Here is a 7,283-nt window from a genome sequence, read left to right as displayed (position 1 = left end):
GAGAAGCAGGCTTCCCGCTGAGCAGGCAACCCGATGTGGGGCTCGATCCCAGGACCCTGGGATCATGACCCGAGCCGAAGGCAGACGCTTAACGACTGAGCCACCCAGGTGCCCCGAGATACGTATTTTAAAATTTGGTGAGAAGTCCATTGATCTGTCACCTGAAAGCTGGAGACCCAGGAGAGGATGTGTAAGGCCCTGTCTCCAAGGACAGGAGAAGACTTCTGTCCCAGCTCAACAGTTGGTCAGAGAGCACATTTTCCTTTGTACCTTTTCTATTCATGCCCCTAGCAGATTAGATGATGCCCACACTGGGAGGGGCAACCTGCTTTACTCAGTGCACCAATTCAAATGCTAATCTCACCCAGAAATCCCCGCAGACACCCCAAAATAATATTTAGCTAGATATCTGAGCACCCTGTGATCCGGGAAAGTTGACATTAAATTAATCATTACAGTTTTATAAGCTAGGTATATTTTTTCTTCAAAGGATGTTCCATTGATTTTGGGATTCAACTTTCTATTTAAAAATTATATAAATCAGTCTAGAATTTTCTGTAAGGTCCCCACCTCCAAAGATTGCTAGGGAAGTTTTACAAATTCATGATGTCTCTTTCTCAGCTTCAGGTATGAATTCTTGTAACCTGGTGTTTCTAGACCTTGGGTGTGGTCTCATTTGTAGGCCTGTATCTGCAGGAGGCTGGGGTCAATACCGCCTTGTCCAGGACACACTGTCATGTGGGTCCTTTCAGAGCTGACTCTGACTCTAGTTATTTGGGTGGCTTTTATAGATCATTTAACCACAGTTCCCATCCTGAACAAGGCAGCCCTTTAGCACTTTGGTAGATTAGAGGTTTAATTTCTGGTTAGCCTTTGGTTTTTGGTTGAAAAACGGCCATTACATTAAGACTTCCCTTCCTATGTCAGATTTGCATCTCTGCCTGCTGCACCTGCTGCACAGAATGAAAGGGACTGAGAATTTGATGCTACTAGAAGTGCTGGGAAACCAGTGCTTACTCTGTGGATGTAGCTGTCACTGGATTTACACACAGTGAGTTGGAGTGCTGTGTATGTGTCTGATCTTTTTCTTTTAAAGATTTTATTTATTTGACAGAGAGAGATACAGCGAGAGAGGGAACACAAACAGCGGGAGCGGGAGAGGGAGAAGCAGGCCTCCCGCGGAGCAGGGAGCCCGACGCGGGGCTCGATCCCAGGACCCGGGGATCACGACCTGAGCCGAAGGCAGATGCCAATGGCTGAGCCACCCGGGCACCCCTCTTTGTTTTCTCTTTAATAATCAGAAAGGGCAGAAATACTTCTCTGAAGTCTGCTCCATGGAACTCCCCAGTGGGGCTGTGCTGGCTTGCCTGAGCCTGTGACTGGCAGGTGCCACGCAGGCCTCCATGATTCACACACAGCCTCGTTTTCTGCTCGAATTGCAGAAAGAACAGGCTACGAGACCAACTGCAAGCCTACTTGAGAGTAATATGGACCAGTTACCAGGACAGTGTCCTTATTACCAAAATGTCTTGACCCTGCCTTTCTGTACCTAATACCTAGAAGCGCCCCTCATGGCCAACAGCATTTACGAATTTGCTCTCGGACTTGAGGTCTGCATTCCCTCTATTTGTGACTTTCAGAGTACGACTGGTGGAATCTCCTGTATCAGAATTACATAGAACACTGGTTAAAAACTAATTCCTGGGCGCACCCCAGACATACTGTAGTCTCTGAACTGAGCCCTAAAAATATTTTAAATCAAATACCCAGGTGATGCATACACAATTTAAAAAACTCCCTTAACTCCTTTTCAGACAGGTTCAATCAGGGAAACAACTTCTAGGAGACAAATAATAAGGGAATTATTACAGGGTTTGACCTGGTACGATTAAGAGGAGCTGGATCTGGTCTGTGTGTGGTGCTGGAGCCTAAACTCCACAGTGCAGGCTGTTGGGAAGGGATGACAGGTGTGAAACGGAGGTTGCAGGAGCACTGGAATTTGTGACTTTGGGCCATGAGGACACTTGTGCCAGCCTCACTACCTCCAGATAGCCCACTTCAGGGATGGGGACAAGGGACCGGGCTAAACACTCACCTGGCCCAGCAGCTGGGGAGAAGCTAGAGTAAGGCAGGAGCTGAAGGTGCTGTGAGCCCAGGCACTGCCCATGCCCCCTCCAGGCGGGCACAAAAGCAGGATGGCTGATGCCTCAGCTCCCTCACCTGCCAGCCCTCCTCCAGGGTTCCCAGCAGCAGGCCCCACCTAAACTTGGGAAGGAGCTTCAGGTTCCTTCCCATGTTGTTGCTTCTACAGAGGTGGTGGTAGCTCATTCCGTGGGTAATTTGGACTGCTGCTGGAGCCTGAAGGCAGGGTGACTTGGAGTTACAGGAACTTCATTCCTGCATTCTGCTAGTTAGCTCGTTTGTCACCAGGACAGAGGATATGAAAATGGCTTGAAGGGAAGTTTCACCCACAGGATCACTAGGGTTTGTCTAAACATCCTGGGGCTTGTTTTCTGTCTTCGACAGGGAAGGGCTTACAGCATGTGTGTGCATTTCGGAGGTGATGAGTCTGGGTATGTCCAACGAAGGGAGAGACCCTGCCTGCCTGGACCATGATCACCCTCTCTGAACAGGTGCCTATCGTCTCTGTCCTGAAGGTGCTTCCCAGGCATGTGCTGTCCTCTATCCTGTAGCGCTAGATTAGTGTCCATGTGGTTCTCGTGTCTGAGTGGCTTCTTGGAGCTTGGAATCATCTTTGAAAAGCATTTTTTCGATAATGGGAAAATCTCCATTCAAAACACAACATGGGGGGCGGTGCCTGGGTGGTGCAGTTGGTTAAGCGTCTGACTCTTTGTTTTGGCTCAGGTCTCATCTCAGGGTCCTGAGATTGAGCCCCACGTCAGGCTCCACACTGAATGGGGAGTCTGCTTGAGATTCTCTCTTTGTCTTCCCCCCCTGTGTGCTCGCTCTCTTTCTCTCATTGAAATAAATGTTCAAAACACAACGTGGTGTGGATTGATGTTCATGGGGCTGACTTAGGAAGTATAGGTGATCCAGAGTGTGATCTCATACCACTTTGTCCTCAAGCAGACCTACAACTTGTGCCTCTTCTGTGGTGAGCTGCTTCTGGAGAGCATTCTGCTGGAAGCTTGTGGGGTTGGAAGAGGAGCTGGCTGTGGTCCAGGGAAGAGAGAGGTCCAACACACGTTCTTCAGCGGAGATCACTCTCTCAGGGGCCGCCAGGTGGCAGTGTTGGCTTGCCCAGGCTAGCCAACCCGCCGTAGATCTGATCTGTAAGGAAGCAGGTTGCTGGTCCGTGCTCTGCCAGTGCACAGACTTTGCTGAGCTTTTGAAGGAGCCCTGAGCCTAACTGTAAATCCTCTTTCATACCTGGAAGGAGGGATGCCTTGTTGGTGTTCTAAATCTCAGATCATCCTCATATCAAAGTGGAAAGGACAGGGGGTAAACCCAGCAAAATTGGTAGTAATCTACACTAGAGGGGATAAACCAAAAAGTTGGTAAGTGGTAATCCATGTTGGAGATCCTGGGTGTGTGCATGGGATCGGGGTAATGAGGTGGGGGGAGAAAGAGAAAGGGGGGAGAAGGGTTGTGGTTTGGAGAAACAAAAATCAAAACAATTTCTTTGGAAGAGAAATTTATGGGGTTTTCCCAGGCGACTGACTGGCAGCAGAGATGAGCTTAAGACTCAGTATTCATTTTATTCTACTGGTCTCTCTCTCTGGGTTTTCTTTGTTTTCTACCAGCAAGGCTTCTTGTTTCTTGTACTTTGGTAAATTCCTTTCAAATGAATCTTGATCATATGAAGAGCTGAGGACTCAAGTCTATGAATGCCATTGAGATTCTTGGTTGAGGATTTTGTATGGATGCTATAGTCGAATTTATCCACAAATCATGAGGCTTAATCTCTGATTAACGGAGTTCTGAGTCCAGCGAGCAGGCTGCTTGCTTCATGTAGTGTTCTGTTACACTCCAAGAAAATGCAAGAGAAGACTTGCTTTTTTTTTTTTTTTTTAATTTAAATTCAAGTTAGTTGACATACAGTGCAGCACTGGTTTCAGGAGCAGAATCCAGTGATTCATCACCCACATACCCAGTGCTCATCCCAGCAAGGGCCCACCTTAATGCCCATCCCCCATCAAGCGCATCCCCCTGCCCGCCTCCCCTCCAGCAAACCCTCAGCCTGATCTCTGTAGTTAAGAGTCTCTTATGGTTTGTCTCCCAAGAGAAGACTTGCTTTTCTCGCATTTAACTCAATGCCTTTTGACTCAAAAGGATATGGTCTGTACTGCTTTCATTTACCACTGGCAAGACGTAAATGTATTTTTCTTGTGTCTCACGGGTAATTCTGCCTTTTTTCTCTTTTGCTCAGAATAGAAATCAAGTAAGTCCAAGACAGACCTACCCTACTTGGAGATAAACGGAAAGTCCTTATTTATGACTGTATTTCCTACACCAAAGTTTGAAACATGCTATAATACAGGATCTGACCAAATATTTGAATTTAAGTCTGCCTTTGAAATATTAACTGTTGTAAGAGACTTGTTAGGAGTCCCTATTTAATTTTGTTTTTCTTTCTAAATGTTTATTTTTAATTATTTCAAAAGCTACAACTGGATTATGATTTCCTTTATGTTCTTGACTCTCTCATATTGGCAGTTTTTCATTTACTATTAGAATTGATTGTTGAGAACCATAGGAGTGGCCTAGAAGGTGAGGACACTGCTGGTCCATCTGTGTTGGTGTTGCTGCTTTTCTTCTCATTTACAATTTTAAGAATAATCATCTACAAACACCAAGATGTTGGTGAGCTTCTCGGGAAGCCAACCTGTTGGACTGTACCTGCTCTGTTCTTCCTGCTTCCTGGGAGTGCTGCTATTTACAGTTTCTCTGAAACCTTGTCAGGCTTAGGGAAGTCTTGATCCTGGACACTGAGACTCTGAAAGCCTTACATGTCATAAAGTATTCCCTCCCCATTTGTGGTTTCCCTGTGAAAGCTATTTACAACATCACTAGCAAGGCCAGCATTTCTGAGGGGAAGATGTGGGCCTAGAAAGGCACAGAGGACAAGAACAGGGCCGGGGATAACCTGGGTAGTGTTGAGGAGCCCGTGTGCTTCGCAACTATCCTTTCTGTAGGCTCTCAAAAGAATATAAGTCAGCATTAGGGCTGGCACTGATACATTATGAGAGCATAGACACTAAAGTATGATTTTTCTGAGAAATCAGAATTTGCTTATTTATGTTGTTTATTAGAGGTGGGGTTAGGATATTTGTTGAGACACTCACTGTGCTCAATCTATCCATTATTTTGACCGTAGTCTTCAAGCTCCTATCATGTTCCAGGCACTTTCTAAGTCCTGGGGATATAGCTGTGAATAGAAATATGAAGTCCCTGCTCTCTTGAGGTAGATAGCAAATAGCCAGAACACTTCAGGTGTCTATGAGGAAAACCAAAATTGTGAGGTAACAGAGTGGGCAGGTGTCTACTTTAGAGGGGTTATGGAGGAGGTGACATGCAAACTGAGGCTTGATAACAAGAACAAGCCAAGGAATTGAGGGTCATGGGGATGAGCTTGCAACACACATTTGTTCCCTAAATACCAGCTGAGTACCGTCTCTGTGCCAGGCCCTGGGGTCCGGACCTGAACAGAATGGACTCCAAACCTCTTGTCGGGAAGCTCGTGTTATAGTGGGGAAAGTGTGACAATCAGCACAAGAGAAAGTGTATCTCACAGAGTTCTAGTGTGTTGTACTTACCAGGTGATGCGTGCTGGGGAGAAAGACAAAACAGGCAGGGGTCTTGTGGGGTGGGGGTGGGTAGGGCAGGTATCTGGGGAAGGAACTTCCTCCAGCTGAACAGAAATGAGACGATGCTTCTGATTCTTTCTGAGACAGAAGCATAGCTCAGAAGAGATTGAAGTCTTGACACTGAAACCGTTCCTTGCCTTAGGCTCCTTGCTGTGCTCCTGGTTCTCTTTGACGAAAGGGCATGGACACAGCCTGTGTGGGGCTCATCAGTTAGCAGCGCTGTCGCTGGTGGTGACATGCAGCACATCTGGGTAAATAAAAACTTGTCACAAGAGAGGGTGTTTTAGTTTCAAATTCCTTAAATAACCAACAATTGGGAAATGGTTAGGCAGTTTTTGAAATACTCAGTACATCGGATATTACCCTGCCATTAAAAGTGGTAACTATGGGGGCACCTGGGTGGCTCAGTCATTAAGCATCTGCCTTTGGCTCAGGTTGTGGTCCCAGGGTCCTGGGATCGAGCCCCGCATCAGGCTCCCTGCTCCGCGGGGAGCCTGCTTCTCCCTCCCCCACTCCCCCTGCTTGTGTTCCTTCTCTCGCTGTGTCTCTCTCTGTCAGTTAAATAAATAAAATCTTTAAAAAAAAATTAAAAAATAAAGATTTTATTTATTCAGGGGCGCCTGGGTGGCTCAGTCATTAAGCATCTGCCTTCGGCTCAGGTCGTGGTCCCAGGGTCCTGGGATCGAGCCCCACATTGGGCTCCCTGCTCGGCGGGAGGCCTGCTTCTCCCTCTCCCACTCCCCCTGCTTGTGTTCCCTCTCTCGCTGTGTCTCTCTCTGTCAAATAAATAAAATCTTAAAAAGAAAAAAAGTGGTAACTATGAAGTCCTTGTAAGTAACATGGCAGAATATCAGGACAGAACACTAACTGAAAATCAACAGAATACAGCATTGTTTGTGCATCACACTATGGGTGTGTGAAAAAATGAATGTCATAATGCAGAAGAAAAAACATCCACGTTAACACAGCAGGGTAGCCTGATATGTGTGGTTTTCTTTATTTTATGGATCTCCATAATGGACTTTTATTATTTATTTATCTTTAATTTTAGGACAAAGCTTTGTAGTTTAGAATTCTAGTTTAATAACTCTTCTCTCCTCTCCCCTGCCTTTTTTTTTTTTTTAAGGAATCTCTATGCTGAACCTGGGGCTTGACCCTGAGATTGAGAGTCGCATGCTCCATTGACTGAGCCAAGCCAGGTGCCCCACTCCTCTTCCCTTTTTGTCAAACTTCTCAAAATATTTTATTTTGATTGTAGATGCAACATAGTAATCAACTTAATAGAAAAAAAGATCTAAGGGGTAACTTGGTTTGAGTTAGTAAAAAATCAGTTTGTTTGACAGAGTATCTCACTTTTAACCAGCCATGATGACGTCAATACATATACCTGATCATCTCCTAATTAGTAAGAAATAAAGTGAGTACTGTCTCCATAAGCCACAAGTATTTTCAGGC

The sequence above is a fragment of the Mirounga angustirostris genome, unplaced genomic scaffold (genome assembly GCF_029215605.1).
Source record: "Mirounga angustirostris isolate CCGP_5_RB_7025 unplaced genomic scaffold, mMirAng1.0.hap1 SCAF_8, whole genome shotgun sequence".
NCBI classification, from domain to species: domain Eukaryota; kingdom Metazoa; phylum Chordata; class Mammalia; order Carnivora; family Phocidae; genus Mirounga; species Mirounga angustirostris.
This window is presented reverse-complemented; position numbering follows the sequence as displayed.